The 16291-nt window shown below is 38.2% G+C and overlaps 1 protein-coding gene across 8 annotated transcripts in view; it reads right to left on the bottom strand.

The window, feature by feature from the left end:
- SYTL5 (synaptotagmin like 5) overlaps window positions 1-16291 on the bottom strand; it is a 249609-nt gene that overhangs the window by 49165 nt on the left and 184153 nt on the right. For 4 of the 8 annotated variants that reach the window (XM_082610592.1, XM_082610597.1, XM_082610599.1 and 1 more), the window contains one exon: window positions 6712-7556. The exons of 3 other annotated variants lie outside the window; for them this stretch is intronic. The gene's annotated coding sequence lies outside the window, so the exon portion shown is untranslated. Of the gene's footprint in view, window positions 1-4360; window positions 5703-6711; window positions 7557-16291 lie in introns of those variants that run through there. One more of the 8 variants, XM_082610594.1, reaches the window with a different exon arrangement.

Below are 16291 nucleotides of genomic sequence, written 5' to 3'. Positions count from 1 at the left end.
TGGAAACTAAACAACACCCTTGTAAACAAACAATGGGTCAAAGAAATCAAAAGAGGAATAAAATTATCTCGAAACAAATGAAAATGGAAATACAACATACCAAATCCTGTGAGATGCAGCAAGAGCATTTCTGAGAGGAAGTTTTATAGCAACAAATGCATAATGCACTCAATCCCTTGGTATCTGCAGGGGATTGGTTCCAGGACCCCACTTAGATACCAAAATCCATGGATGCTCAAGTCCGTTACATAAACTGTCATACTATTTGCATATAACCTCTGCATATCCTCCCATATGCTCTGTCATATCTAGATTACCTATGATACCTAATACGATGTAAATGGTATATAAATAGTTGCTGGCATGTAGAAAATTCAAGTTTTGCTTTTTAGAACTTTCTGGAATTTTTCAAATATTTTTTTTTTTTTTTTTTTTTTTCTTTTTGCGGTATGCGGGCCTCTCACTGTTGTGGCCTCTCCCGTTGCGGAGCACAGGCTCCGGACGCGCCGGCCCAGCGGCCGTGGCTCACGGGCCCAGCCGCTCCGCGGCATATGGGATCCTCCCAGACCGGGGCACGAACCCGTATCCCCTGCATCGGCAGGCGGACTCTCAACCACTGCGCCACCAGGGAGGCCCTTTCAAATATTTTTGATTTATGGTTGGTTAAATTCCCAGATACAGAACCCATGGATACAGAGAGCTGACTATATTAAGAAATTAGAAAGATCTCAACCTAACTTTACACCTCAAGGAACTAGAAGAAGAACAAATTAAACCCAAAGTTAGCAGAAGGGAGGAAATAATAAATATCAGAGTGGAAATAAATGATATAGAGACCAGAAAAACAATAGAAAGGATCAACAAAGCTAATAGCTGTTCTATAAAAAGATAAAATTAACAAAACTTTAGCTAGACTTAACTATGAAAAAAGAGTAGACTCAAATAAATTAGAAATGAAAGAGGAGATATTATTGCAAAGGATACCACAGAAATACATACAATCATAAGAGATTACTGTGGACAATTAAATGCCAATAAATTACATAAACTAGAAGAAATACATTTTTAGAAATACACAACCTACCAACACTTGATCAGGAAGAACCAGGAAAACTGCGCAGACCAATAACAAGAGATTGACTCAGTAATCAAAAAACTCCCCAAACAGAAGACTCCAGGACAAGATAGCTTACCAGTGAATTCAACCAAACATTTAAAGAAGAATTAACACCTTTCCTCCTCAAACTCTTAAATACTGAGGAGAAATGAACACTAACCAAGTTACTCTACAAAGGCAGCATTACCTTGATATCAAAACTAGGTAAGGATACCACAAGAAAACTACAGACCAACATCCCTGATGAACAGAGATGTAAAAATTCTCAACAAAATATCAAACTGAATTCCAGAACACATTAAAAAGATGATATACCATGTTTAAGTGGGATTTATCCCTAGGATTCAAGGATGGTTCAACATATGCAAATCAAAAAATGTAATATATCACATCAATAAAATGAAAGATAGGGGACTTCCCTGGTGGTGCAGTGGTTAAGAATCCACCTGCCAATGCAGGGGACATGGGTTCGAGCCCTGGTCCAGGAAGCAACTAAGCCTGTGCACCACCAGGGAAGTGGCACAGAGCAACTAAGCCTGTGTGCCACAACTACTGAGCCTGTGCTCTAGAGCCCATGTGCCACAACTACTGAAGCCCATGTTCCACAGCAAGAGAAGCCATTGCAATGAGAAGCCCGTGCACCACAATGAAGAGTAGCCCCCACTCACCGCAACTAGAGAAAGCCCGCACGCAGCAGTGGAGACCCAACACAGCCATAAATAAATAAATTAATAAATAATAAAAAGAATAAATAAAATGAAAGATAAAAATCACATGATCACTTCAATAGATGCAGCAAAAGCATGTGACAAAATATAACATCCTTTCATGATAAAAAACCTTTAACAGACTGGGTATAGAAGGAACATACCTCAACATAATAAAGGCCACATATAACAAACTCACTGTGTGGAAGAGTGAATCTGAAGTGGTTCAGTAAAAACATAAAAAAGATGTTTTTTGCTGAAGAAGAAGAAGAAAGGAAAAAGGCCACTCCAAAAGAAAGCTAGTAAAGAAAAAAGAAATCCTGTCCTGATAATGTAGTTTCCCTGGCTTGCTCATAGTGGACTGTGGAGCAGGAATGGCTCTGGAGATGTTTCAATTAAAAAATATTCATAGCCAAAAAAAAATTATACTCAATGGAGAAAAACTGAAAGCTTTTCCTCTAAGATCGGGAATAAGACAAAGATGTCAACTCTGAACACTTCTATTCAACATAGTAGTGGAAGTCCTAGCTAGAGCAATTAAGCAAGAGAAAGAAATAAAATTCATCCAAATCAGAAAGGAAGAGGTAAGTGTCACTATTTGCTGTTGATCTGATCTTATATATAGAAAATCCCGAGGAGTCACTTTAAACTGTTGGAACTAATCAACGATTTCAGTACAGTTGCAGGATACAAAATCAACATACAGAAATCAATCACATTCCTTTACACTAATGAAGCAGCATCTAACAAAGAAATAAAACTATCCCATTCACAATAGCATCAAAAGCAATAAAATACTTAGGAATAAATTTAACCAAGGAAGGGAAAGTTCTGTATAATGAAAACTATAAGACTTTGCTGAAAGAAACTGATGAAGACATCAACAAATGGAAAGACATCCTGGGTTCATGGATTGGAGGAATTAATATTGTTAAAATCTCCACACTACCCTGAGCCATCTACAGATTCAGTACAATCCTCATCAAAATACCAAAGACATTCTTCACAGAAATAGAATAAACAACCCTAAAATTGGTGTGGAACCATGAAGATCCCAAGTAGCCAAAGCAATCCTGGAAAAAAGAACAAAGCTGAAAGTATCAGACGTCCTGATTTCAAACTATACTACAAAGCCATATTAGTAAAAACAGTACGGCATTGGCACAAAAATGGACACATAGACCAATGGAACAGAATAGAGAGCCCAGAAATAAATTCCAGCATATACGGTCAACTAATATTCAATAAGGGAGCCAAGAAGACCCAATGGGGAAAGTATAGTCTCTTAAAAAAATGGTGCTGGGAAAATTGGAGAAACACAAGCAGAAAAATGAAATTGGACCCCTGTCTTACACCACTTGCAAAAATTAACTTGAAAAGGATCAAAGAGTTAAATATAAGCCCTGATAACATGAAACTCCTAGAAGAAGATGTAGGGAAGAAGCTTCTTGATATTGGACTTGGCAATGATTTTTTTCAATATGGTGCCAAAAGGACAAACAACGAAAGCAAAAATCATCAAACTCAAAAACTTTTTCACAACAAACGAAATCATCAGCACATTGAAAAGGCAACCTACTGAATGGGAGAAAATAATTGCAAATCATACAGTTGATACGGGGTTAACATCCAAAATATATAAAGAACTTATTCAATAGCAAACAAACAATCCAATTAAAAAATGGGCAGAAAATTGGAATAGACAGTTTTCCAAAGAGGACATCAAGATGGCCAACAGGCACACAAAAAGATGCCCAATGTCACTATTCAGCAGGGAAATGCAGATCAAAAGCACAAACAGATATCTCACACCTGTTAGAATGCCGATCCTCAAGAAGACAGAGACAACAGGTGCTGGTGAGGAGGTGGAGAAAAAGGAACCCTTGTACACTGCTGGTCCGAATGTAAATTGGTCCAACCCTATATTAAACAATATGGAGGTTCCTCAAAAAATTAAAAATAGATCTACCATACAATCCAGTAATTCCCCTTCTAGGTATATACCCAAAGGAAATGAAAACAGGATTTTGAAGAGATATAGGCACTCCTGTGTTTACTGCAGCATTATTAACCATAGCCAAGATATGAAAATAACCCAAATGCCCATCAACAGATGAATGGAAATAAAGATATGGCATATATACATAATGGAATATTATTTAGCCGTGAGAAAGGAGGATATCCTGCTATTTGTGACAACATGGATAGATCTTGAGCACATTATGCCAAGGAAGATAAGACAGAGAAAGACAAGTACTGCATGATATTACTTACATGTGGAAACTTAAAAAGTCAAACCTGTAAAAAACAGAGTGAAATGGTGGTTACCGGAGGGTAGGGGATAAGACTGATGTTGTTTAAGGGTACAAACTTGCAATGAGTAGTAAATAAGCCACAGACATCTAATTCACAGTATAATGAATATAGACAAAAATATATACTAAAATTATGTAAAGTCATAAATACTGCTAAAATTGCAATCATGTTGCAATATATAAATATATCATAGTTGCACATTATACACCTTAAATCCACAAAATGTTACATGTCAAATTTATTCAATAAAAAATACATATATATACATGCATGCATACATACATACCCTACACCAAAATTTGGGGCCATTTCAAAGATTAATAGGCTCTCTCTAGAGGACTGGTTTTTCACTGCAAATCTTACAGGACTTTTCTATGTGCCTTTTGGACCCCATGAAAACAAACAATCCTCAGTTCTGCTTGGTCATACTGTTTGGCACAGCAGCACTTTTACATGTGCATGTGTGCGTGTGTGTATGTGTGTGCGTAATGAAGCAGCAGGCAATTATATTGGCAGAACTCAAACTCTGTTTTGGTAGACAGCAGCTGGAATCTCAGTTCAGTTCTTTTAAACTTCACTGGGCTACTTGGAACCTGCCCCTTACTCCCGGCCTGCACATGAGGTACAGTGACCAGTGAGAAATTTAGGTAGTTTATATACAGAATCTGGAGCTCCCGTTCTCTGCTGCCCACTTCTGGTTGTCTCCTTTCTGGGATTTCCATTCTGACTTTTCAGTTGCTATGGTTGCTCCTACCCTTTCCTCTGGTTCTTCAAACCACTAAGACTATCTTCATTTAAGCCTCCTCCCCAACCCCAGCATGGTGCATATAGCAACCTGCCCTTACACAAAACCCAGCAAACCCTGATGATTCACCTAGCATACGTGCCCTCTTCCAAGTGATGACCACCGTCTGGTATCTGCCTGTTTTTTGGTCGCTCTTCAGTACCTTCAGGTAGTTGTTTTCTTTTATATTTTGTCCACATACAGTTGTCTGTGGGAGGTTGGTCTAGGAGGAACTGCTTGACCATTATCAGAAGGCTTAGTGAAGGCTAAGCCAGAAGGTGGAAGAGTCCAGGCCATTCCCAGAGAACTGCAGATTTCACCTCTTCAAGCCCTCAGCTCTTGGGCTTGAACTTAGATGAATGGGGTGGGGAATAAAAAAAAGGCAATGAGATCATCCAAAGCACACTGAAGAAAAGATTAATATCCAACATGCTGGTAACTATATTATGCATCTACTTAGGCATTAAAAATTACCCCAAAGCTTAGTAACAACATAACAATAAACATTTATTATCTCTCACAATGTCTCTGGGTCATGGATTTGGGAGCAGCTTAGCTAAACAATCCTGGCTTGCAGTCTCTCATGGGGTTGCAGTCAGATGTTGTCCAGGGCTACAGTCATCTGAAGGTTTGATTGGGGCTGGAGGATCCACTTCCATGGCAGCTCACTCACATGACTGGCAAGTTGGCAGTGGTTGTTGGAGGAGATCTCTGTTATTCCCCAAGTGGGCCTCTTCACAGAGTTGCATGAGTGTTCTCATAACAAGGTGGTTGGCTTCTTCCAATGGAAGTGATCCAAGAGAGATCAAAGTAGAAATGACAGTATCTTTTATGACCTAGCCTCAAAAGAAGGTGGTTACTTCCATAGAATCCTACTCATCACATAGGTCAGCCCTATTCAGTGAGGGAGGGGAGTATACAAGGGTATGGATACCAAGAGGTGAGCATCACTGCGGGGTGGGGGGGGGGCGGGTTGGCAGTTTGAAGACTACCTTCTACAGCATCTAAAATCTTTTATATTAGAGAATCATTCAATGATCTTTAGGACAGGGCAGTATGGTCGATATATAGGTTTGCTTAATATGTATTCAACCCTTTTTAGCATGTAGATGATGAAAGACATACAAACTATTATATTCCCCAGATTCCTTTGTAGCTACAGTCTGAGAAGTGATTAAGATTCCATCAGTCAAGGGGAGGTTGGGGGAGGGATGGATTGGGAGTTTGGGCATTAACAGATGAAAGCTATTATATACAGGATGGATAAACAACAAGGTCCTACTATATAGTACGGAGAACTATATTCAATATACTGTGATAAACCATAATGGAAAAGAATATGAAAAAGAATGTCTATATATATGTATAACTGAATCACTTTGCTGTATAGCAGAAATTAACACAACACTGTAAATCAACTATACTTCAATAAAAAATTTAAAAAGAAACAAACAAAAAAAGATTCCATCAGTCAGATTGTACTCAAGTGTGACTTGGCTTTGAAATTAAATCAATGTGTGGAAAGAGAAGATAAACGCAGAGCATGCACATTATTGGAGATTGTGGCTGAGGCAATATGGGGTTTTTTTGCCAATAATTGACAGCAGCTTCTTAATTGGGACCATAGCTGCTGTTGTTTTTTTTAACATCTTTATTGGAATATAATTGCTTTACAATGGTGTGTCAGTTTCTGCTTTATAACAAAGTGAATCAGCTATACGTATACATGTATCCCCATATCTCCTACCTCTTGTGTCTTCCTCCCACCCTCCCTATCCCATCCCTCTAGGTGGACACAAAGCACCGAGCTGATCTCCCTGTGCTATGCAGCTGCTTCCCACTAGCTAGCTATTTTACTTTTGGTAGTGTATATATGTCCATGCTACTTTCACTTCCTCCCAGCTTACCCTTTCCCCTCCCCTTGGGACCATGGCTTCTTGATGGTAGCAATAATGGAATAGTTCTAGAACAAGCAAATCTAATGGTAGTTTCCCAATTTGGTAGGCAAATTCCTGATCTTATAGCTTCTTGGCAGCTCCCTTGGCAGTCCCAACTGGTTTAGGGAGGTGTTCTCCGAGTTCAGTATAAAGTATATTTCTTCAGTCTTTCATCTCTAGATAAGGAGGAAATCCTTTCTGTTTAATTCTAGCTGTAGTAGATTCTATTTTCTGAAATTAGATCTTGAGTGATACAGCAAAATAAAAAGTGTAGTTTCCAGGGACTTCCAGTGGTTAAGACTCCACACTTCCAATGCAGGGGTGCAGGTTTGATCCCTCATCAGGGAACTAATATCCTGCATGCTGTGCGGTGTGGCAAAAAAAAAAAAAAAAAAAAAAAAAACCTGTAGTCTTCAAACACTAGATTTGTTGGACTTTTCTTCCTTGAAATTCTATAGTTAATGGAGATATTCAAGTATCTTTTGGAGAAATATCACACACGCCATCATGAAACCAATCAGCACAAATAACCATTTTTCTTCAGCAATGCTAATCATCCAGGTGGAGGAAGAGAGAAGGCATGTTGGAGAATTGATCTAGGGGTGGAAGGTTGTGCTAAAGGTGGCAGGACAAGGTTGAGGGAGTTGATTGTAGGACTGAGAAAATGTGATGACCCAACGAGGTCCAGGATCAGTCTAAAAAGAAATAAGGACAGTAATGGGACTAACATATTGAAAGAATACAGGGAAGGGCTAGTGATCCCCAGGTGGTGGAACACTGAGTGTAATGAATATAAAGATAGGAGGCATTTAGAAAATAGGTGGTGACAGCCAAAGAATGGAGGAAAACATCCTTGGAATTGGGATGTCAGAGACTTGGATGGGTTGTCCACATGGATAATAAGACCTCTTGGCAAGAGTTAAGGCAGAGAAGATAAATGAGATTCAAGTTCCAAAGGCTTATATAAGTGTGGAGGAGAGAACAGAATGTAGTTTGGTGGCTGTAAGGGGAGGCTGATGGAAAGTCATATGCTAGGGGGCAGGAATCTCATACAAAGTCTTTTGCTTAGGTTAGGTTAAAAATGAACAACAATTGGAAAGGGCAGTGGAGAACTGGGAAGATATCGGCAGTACCCTTCAACCAAGAAATATTGGAGTATGAAAGAAGGAACAAAGGAAACCATAAACAAGACCAAAAGACAACCCTCAGAATGGGAGAAAATATTTGCAAATGAAGCAACTGACAAAGGATTAATCTCCAAAATCTACAAGCAGCTCATGCAGCTCAATATCAAAAAAACAAACAACCCAATCCCAAAATGGGCAGAAGACCTGAATAGACATTTCTCCAAAGAAGATATACAGATTGCCAACAAACACATGAAACGATACTCAACATCACTAATCATTAGAGAAATGCAAATCCAAACTACAATGAGATATCATCTCACACCAGTCAGAATGGCCATCATCAAAAAATCTAGAAACAATAAATGCTGGAGAGGGTGTGGAGAAAAGGGAATCCTCTTGCACTGTTGGTGGGAATGTAAATTGATACAGCCACTATGGAGAACAGTATGGAGGTTCCTTAAAAAACTACAAATAGAACTACCATACGACCCAGCAATCCCACTACTGGGCATATACCCTGAGAAAACCATAATTCAAAAAGAGTCATGTACCAAAATGTTCATTGCAGCTCTATTTACAATAGCCAGGACATGGAAGCAACCTAAGTGTCCATCATCGGATGAATGGATAAAGATGTGGCACATATATACAATGGAATATTACTCAGCCATAAAAAGAAACGAAATTGAGTTATTTGTAGTGAGGTGGATGGACCTAGAGTCTGTCATACAGAGTGAAGCAAGTCAGAAAGAGAAAGACAAATACCGTATGCTAACACATATATATGGAATCTAAGAAAGAAAATGTCATGAAGAACCTAGGGGTAAGACAGGAAGAAAGACACAGACCTACTAGAGAATGGACTTGAGGACATGGGGAGGGGGAAGGGTAAGCTGTGACAAAGTGAGAGAGTGGCATGGACATATATACATTACCAAATGTAATATAGATAGCTAGTGGGAAGCAGCCTCATAGCACAGGGTGATCAGCTTGGTGCTTTGTGACCACCTAGAGGGGTGGGATAGGGAGGATGGGAGGGAGGGAGATGCAAGAGGGAAGAGATATGGGAACATATGTATATGTATAACTGATTCACTTATAAAGCAGAAACCAACACACCATTGTAAAGCAATTATACTCCAATAAAGATGTAAAAAAAAAAAAAAGGAAAGAAAGAACAATATCCTCTTTGAAAAGTGATGCAGGAGAAAGTCAGGATTTACTTAGGATTGTTCTGAAAAGATACCAAAGATTTAGGAAGGTTAGCTTACTATGAAATGTGTGTCTGTGTGTGTGGCAGTGATCCAGAAGGCATCACAGAAAGCTCTGGGAGAGAGTTCAGCTGGGGCATACTCAGAGCAGTATGAGAATGACAGGACAACAGAAGACTAGTTAGAGGACTGGCAAGATGTCTCATGCTTATAACTGAAGGATTATAGAAATCAGCATGGATGAACTTAACAGGCTTTGAGGTTCCCATTTTAGGGTACAATGTTTTGGGGCCAGAACTGACTCTCATGGTGATTTCTAAGTATCCTGTCCTAGACTTCAAGGCAGGAAGATCTAGGTCCAGCCCCCTACCCTGGTCAGAACTGGCTCTATGGTGAGGGCTGGGCCCGGCTCTTCTTGTTTCAGGGTCTGAGAGAGGTTACACAGATTATCATCATGAGTTCCACAAGAAGGTCACAGGATTCCCTAGAGAGTACAGCTGACTATTGAACAGTGTGGGAGTAAGGGGTGCTGAGCCCCCCTCCACAGTTGAAAATCTGCATATAACTTTAAAGTGGGCCCTCTGTATCTGTGGTTCTGCATCTATGGATTCAACCAACCTCAGATCATGTAGTTCTGTAGTATTTACTATTGAAAAAAAATCCACATATAAGTGGACCCACACAGTTCAAATCTGTGTTGGTCAAGGGTCAACTGTAGTTGGTTCCATGTGTGGGGCAGGAAAACTCAAAAGGGAGCCTGAGACATCTTGTTGTTTTCAGAAGGTCAGAATACTTTCAGAGGTAACTGAGGTAATATTTTTTTAAAGTGAAGATAAGGAGCCCCTGCAAGTGAATAGTAAAAGTTAAAAAATTAGCAAAAGATTTAATCAGACAGTTAAAAAAGAAGACATATGAATACCCGAAAAGCATATGAAAAGATGTTCAACATCTTTAGTCATCAGGGAAATAAAAAATGAAAACCACAATACAATACCTTTGGAAAAACCGGTAATTTCTTATAAAGTTAAACATACTTCCCTAAGACCCAACAATTCCACTCCTTGGTATTTACTTAAGAGAACAGAAAATAAAGCTTCAAAAAGGCTTGAAGCTTTATTCATCATAATCCCCACTGGAAACGGCCCAAGAGAATATATAAGCTGGCAAGATGGAATACTGCTCAGCCATAAAAATGAACAAACGACTGATATGTGCAACATATAGATGAAATTCAAAATCATCTTGAGTGAAAGAAGCTTGACCCAAATGAGTACATATTGTATAATTCCCTTTATATAAAATTTGCAAACAGACAAAAGTAGTCTGTAGTGACAGAAATCAGCACAATGGTGGTTTCATCTACCAGGGGAGAAACTGATTGGACTGAAGCATAAGGGAAACATCATGGGGTGTTAGAAATGTTCTATCTTGATAGGGATGTGGGTTGCATGGCTGTATACATTTTTCAAAACACGTCCAACTGTACACTTTAAATAGGTACATTTCATTGTAGGTAAATTATACTTCAACAAAAAAGTAAAAAATGAAGGAATAAATAAGTTAGTCTGAAGAAAGAGCTAATAAAGGCCAACTGCTTACAGTTTGAATACCAAAAATATGACAACAATCAATGTCAACTGGAACTATAAGTCCACAATGATGTAAAATGGTCAAAAACCAGAAAGCATGTTTTAAAAAGACATATATAATGATGGGAATCAATAACAAAACGCAAGTACAAGCAAAGGATGTTAGATAGATGACCATCCACCAAGGATGAAGGGGTAGTCTGTGAGAAAATGATGTTGGCCCAACATCAGAAGCACATAGATAAGACAATATAAAATTAGAGTCAGTATGTGGATTGTGGGAAAATAGAGCTTCTAGAACACGGCACAGCTGGAGGAGGACATATTTTTCAAGGACATGGTATTGACTCTGCTGTCTCCCCACAGATGAGGACATGGCCTTGCTGATCTTGGTTCAAATATGAGAAAAGACAGTAATTCCATTTCATTTAACAGCAGTGTAGCTCATACCATATGAACTCTCCTGCTGATAATTATAAATCTGGAAAAACAACAACAAAAGAAGTCGCCTGAGTTCACTGGAATTCAACCAAAAGCAGGCAAAGACTACAGAAGATACGACCCTCAAAGAATGGAAGCACACTGGATGAGATCCACATTTAGTGGGCTTTTCCTCAGAAGCCTCCTCCATTTGCTTGGTGAATTGGACATGGAGCTCAAGCAGAAGGATGCAGTCTTACTGAGCTAAGGATTCGCAAGACAGAGGTAGAGTGGCTAGAGAGGCTAGAAATTGAGAAGGAGACATGAGAGAGGAGAAAGCCACAGGGAGGGAGGCTCCAAATATGCCTATAAATTCATCTCAAATCCTTAACTGACCCCTGAAGTGTGCATGTGCAGAGCAAAGCTCCAAGGAGTCCAGGGGCAAAACAACAGCTGAAAGAACAGTTGAACAGACATCTCAGTAGCTGGTCGGTGCCGGAGATTGAATCAAGCAAGGTAAAGGGGCTCTTTGAACAAGCTGGGCTTCCACTGAAAACCCAGAAGTAAAGACTAAGCCTCTGGTCTAAGGTAAACTGAAATAGATATGCTCAACAAAGCCTAAAACCAAACGTCCACAAGATCAAACTGATGAATTACTAATTTAACTGTGCAATAACGAAAATGAGGTTAGCCTATGTGTGTAAACATTTCCTTAAACCAGTAGCTCTCAAACTTTTGGAGGACTCCAAAGCACTTTCATTTATGTTGGTTACATCTACCAGTATTTACTGTGCTAGAAATTAAAACTGAGAAGAAATCAATCCCATTCACAATTGTACCAAAAATAATAAAATACCTAGGAATAAATTTTTTTTCATTCATGTGTCATATTTATTGAGCATGGCACCTTTATTTTTTTTTTTACTTGTTTAAAATTAATTTTTTTTGGAGTATAGTTGCTTTACAATGTTGTGTTAGTTTCTACTGTACAGCAAGCAGACGAAGGGGCAAGGTAAAATCCCCCAAGACCAAATAAATGAAGAGGAAATAGGCAATCTACCTGAAAAAGAATTCAGAGTAATGATAGTGAAGTTGATCCAAGATTTTGGAAAGAGAATAGAGGCACAGATTGAGAAGATACAAGAAATACTTAACAAGGACCTAGAAGAACTAAAGAACAAACAATCAGCGATGAACAACACAATAACTGAAATGAAGAATACACTAGAAGGAAACAAAAAGATCCTAGGAATAAATTTATCCAAGGAGGTGAAAGACCTGTACACTGAAAACTATAAGATATTGATAAAAGAAACTGAAGGAACAAGTAAACAAAAAGATATTCCGTGCCCATCGACTATAAGAATATTGTTAAATTTTCCATATTACCCAATGAAATATACAGATTCAATGCAATCTCTATCAAAATTTCAATGTAATTTTTCACAGAAACAGAATAAACAATTCTGAAATTCATATGGAACTACAAAAGACCCTGAATAGCTAAAGCAATCTTGAGAAAAAGGAACAAATCTGGAGGCATCACACTCCACTCCCTGATTTCAAACTACATTACAAAGCTATAGTAATTGAAACAGTATGGTATTGGCCTAAAAACAGACACACAGACCAATGGAACAGAACAGGGAGTCCAGAAATAAATCGATGCATGTATGGTCAATTAATTTACAATAAAGGAGCCACGAATATACAATGGGGAAAGGACAGTCTCTTCAATAAATGATGTTGGGAAAACCGAACAGCCACATGCAAAAGTATGAAACTAGATCACTATCTTACACTGTACACAAAAATCAACTCAAAATGGATTAAAGACTTGAATGTGAGACCTGAAACCATGAAACTCCTAGAAGAAAATATAGGCAGTAAGCTTCTTGACATCATCTTGGCAATGATTTTTTGGATCTGACTTCAAAAGTGAAATCAACAAAAGCAAAAAGAGTCAAACTAAAAAGCTTCTGCACAGCAAAGGATATCATCAACAAAATGAAAAGGCAACCTATCAAATGGGAGAATATAGTTGCAAATTGTATATCTGATAAAGGGTTAATATCCAAAATATATTAAATCATACAACTCAATAGCAAAACAACAAGCAATCCAATTAAAAACAGAGAGAAGATCTGAATAGACATTTTTCCAAGGAAGACATACAGACGGCCAATGGTACATGAAAAGATGCTCAACATTACTAATCATCAGGGAAATGCAAATCAAAACCACAGAAATATCACCTCACACCTGTTAGAATGGCTATTATCAAAAAGATGAGACAGATAACAAGTGTTAGTGACGATGTAGAGAAAAGGGAACTCTGTGCACTATTGGTGGGAATGTAAATTGGTGGAGTCACTATGAAAAACAGTATAAAGGTTCCTCAAAAACTTAAAAATAGAACCACCATATGATCCAGCAATTCCAGTTCTGGTTATTTATCTGAAGAAAATGAAAACACTAATTCAAAAAATATATATTCACCCCCATATTCATTGCTGCATTATTTATAATAGCCAAGTTATGGAAACAATCTAAGTGTCCACTGATGGATGAATGGATAAAAAAGCTGTGGTATATATAATACAATGGAATATTATTCAACCATAAAAAAAGAATAAAATAATGTCACCTGCAGCAACATGGATGGACCTAGAGATTATCATACTAAGGGAAGTAAGAAAGCCCGAGAAAGACAAATATTATATGATACCTCTTATACTTGAAGTCTAAAAAACAAACAAACCCCAAGCTCAAGAACAGATTGGTGGTCACCAGAGAGATGGAGGTAGTTGGTAAAATGGATAAAGGGGGTCAAAAGGCACAAACTTCCAGCTGTAAAATGAATAAGTCATGGAAATGTAATAACAGCAAGGTGACGATTGTTAATAATATTGTATTTCACATTTGAAAGTTGCTAAGAGAGTGGATCTTAAAAGTCCTCATTGCAAGAAAAAAAATTTTTTTGTAAATATGTATGGTGACAGATGTTAACTACACATATGGTGATCATTTCACAATATATACAAATATTGAATCATTATGTTTTACACCTGAAACTAATATGTCAGTGGTACCTCAATTAAGACTCAAAAAGTTTTAAATAATTTATATTTCAATTCATTTAGGAAAAAAATAAACTCATGTTAATTCAGAGAGCACATTTTTTTAGAAAAACTACATATGCTTCTCAAACTTTTAAAAAAAGCGAGATGTGTGGCATTATTTTGCATGATTGCAAGTCTCTTCAAAGTGTGCCATAAAAGCAGACTTCTAGATTTTCATATATGCTTTTCCATTCAGTCTGTTGCAATATCAATGTTGTTTTGATTGAAGTATATGAAGAAAATCTGATTTCACAGAATTATACATTTGGAAAAGAGCAAAATAGTTTAATGCCTTATTTAGATAACTATGGATAGTTTTCTTTTACATTTCGCCAGAACTCAGCAAGTAGTAGTTCCTTAAAGATTAATGTCACTATGGAAAACTTCGTATACTGTGTTGCATTAAAATCCATTGGTCTATCTTGCACTTTGAATGGATCTTTTACCCTTGCACGATTTTGTATTCAATAACTGATGCATTGGTCATTTAGAACATATTGGTTCACTGAGTCAGGCAGATCTTCCAAAGGTCGATAAAATTTGTTATACAGTATCAAAAATTCACCTTGATTAATGTCATCACCGATCCTCCTACCAGAAATGTCTCTAAGTATTGGGAAGCTGTTTTGCTTCAAAGCTGAAATTTTATCATTGGCAGCACATACTGTTCCTTGAAGTGACAGGCTCACTTTGTTCATTTTTGAGAAAACGTGTGCCCAGTTCTCAAGCCTGAATAACTATAGTTTATCTGTCATTCATTCTTTAAAATAAAAATAGTTGCAAGATGCAGCCAGTTCAATATGCAACTCCAATGCACTAGTGCTTTTCCTTGAGACAACCCTCAAACTTGGGCACGCATAAAAACTCTTACAAATCACATGTACTTAAAGGTCAAGGTTTAAAGACATTAATAATTTTTACTGCTTCATCAGGACTTTTAAAAATGAGAGTGGTGTTTTATCTTCTTACTGTGTGTGTATTTAGGCAAAGAATCTGAAGTGCTTGCAGTTTTACTCACGATTGCTTCTGGACCATTGAAGCAAATGTCAACCCAGCAGGAAAAAGTAAATAAGGAAAATAGCTTTGGCCTTGGAGACCCCTTGAAAAGATTTTAGGAATGTGCAAGGGTCTGCAGACCACACTGTGAGCTGCTGCCTTAAACTGAAGTGCACTGACTGTGAATATAGTTCTGGAATGGTGACAGAGGCTTGAGTAGGACGGCGTGTAAGAATAACAAAAATTGGGCTTTTTTCTCAACTCTGGCAGGAGTCATGCACAGTGTGCCTTGTAGAGACCCAAAGCGCAAGGGAAAATCCCTTCAAATTTGCTGCATCTGTTCCTGTGGTCTGCAGCTGTCTTTCTTTCTTTCCTTTTTGTTTTGGCCGCGCCATGTGGCTTGTGGGATCTCAGTTCCCCGACCAGGGATTGAATTTGCACCCTTGGCAGTGAAAGCACAGAGTCCTAACCACTGGATCGCCAGGAAATTCCCTGCAGCTATCTTTCTATCAATAAATTCTATAATCCTTCACTGATTTAATCAGAAATGAATAGCAGGGATGAACGGACTCTTTTGGCCCATCAAGAATCCAAACACTGCATACACATTATCTCATTTAATCTTCACAAGAAATCACGAATATTTCCTCTCCTTCCTGCTTTACTTGCTTTTAAACAATATTAAATTTGGAACCTGGAGTCACAGAAGAGATACTGGAAGGTTCCCCTTACCTTAGTGCCCTAAGGGGTATGTCTTTTTCAGCAAACATCATACTTAGCCTACCAGTTCTCTCAACACCATTTGTGTCAGTCTTTCTTAACCTCGGATGCACAATGGAATTACTTGGGGAGTTTTAAAAAAAGACTGATGCCTTGGTGCCATCCCCAGAGATTAAGATGGAAGTTCCCTGGGTGCAGACAGGACCTGGAGAGACTTTACAAGGGGATTCTCATGTGCAGCC

This window comes from Mesoplodon mirus (genome assembly GCF_964341445.2).
Source record: "Mesoplodon mirus genome assembly, chromosome: X".
In the NCBI taxonomy this organism is placed as follows: domain Eukaryota; kingdom Metazoa; phylum Chordata; class Mammalia; order Artiodactyla; family Ziphiidae; genus Mesoplodon; species Mesoplodon mirus.
This window is presented reverse-complemented; position numbering and strand designations above follow the sequence as displayed.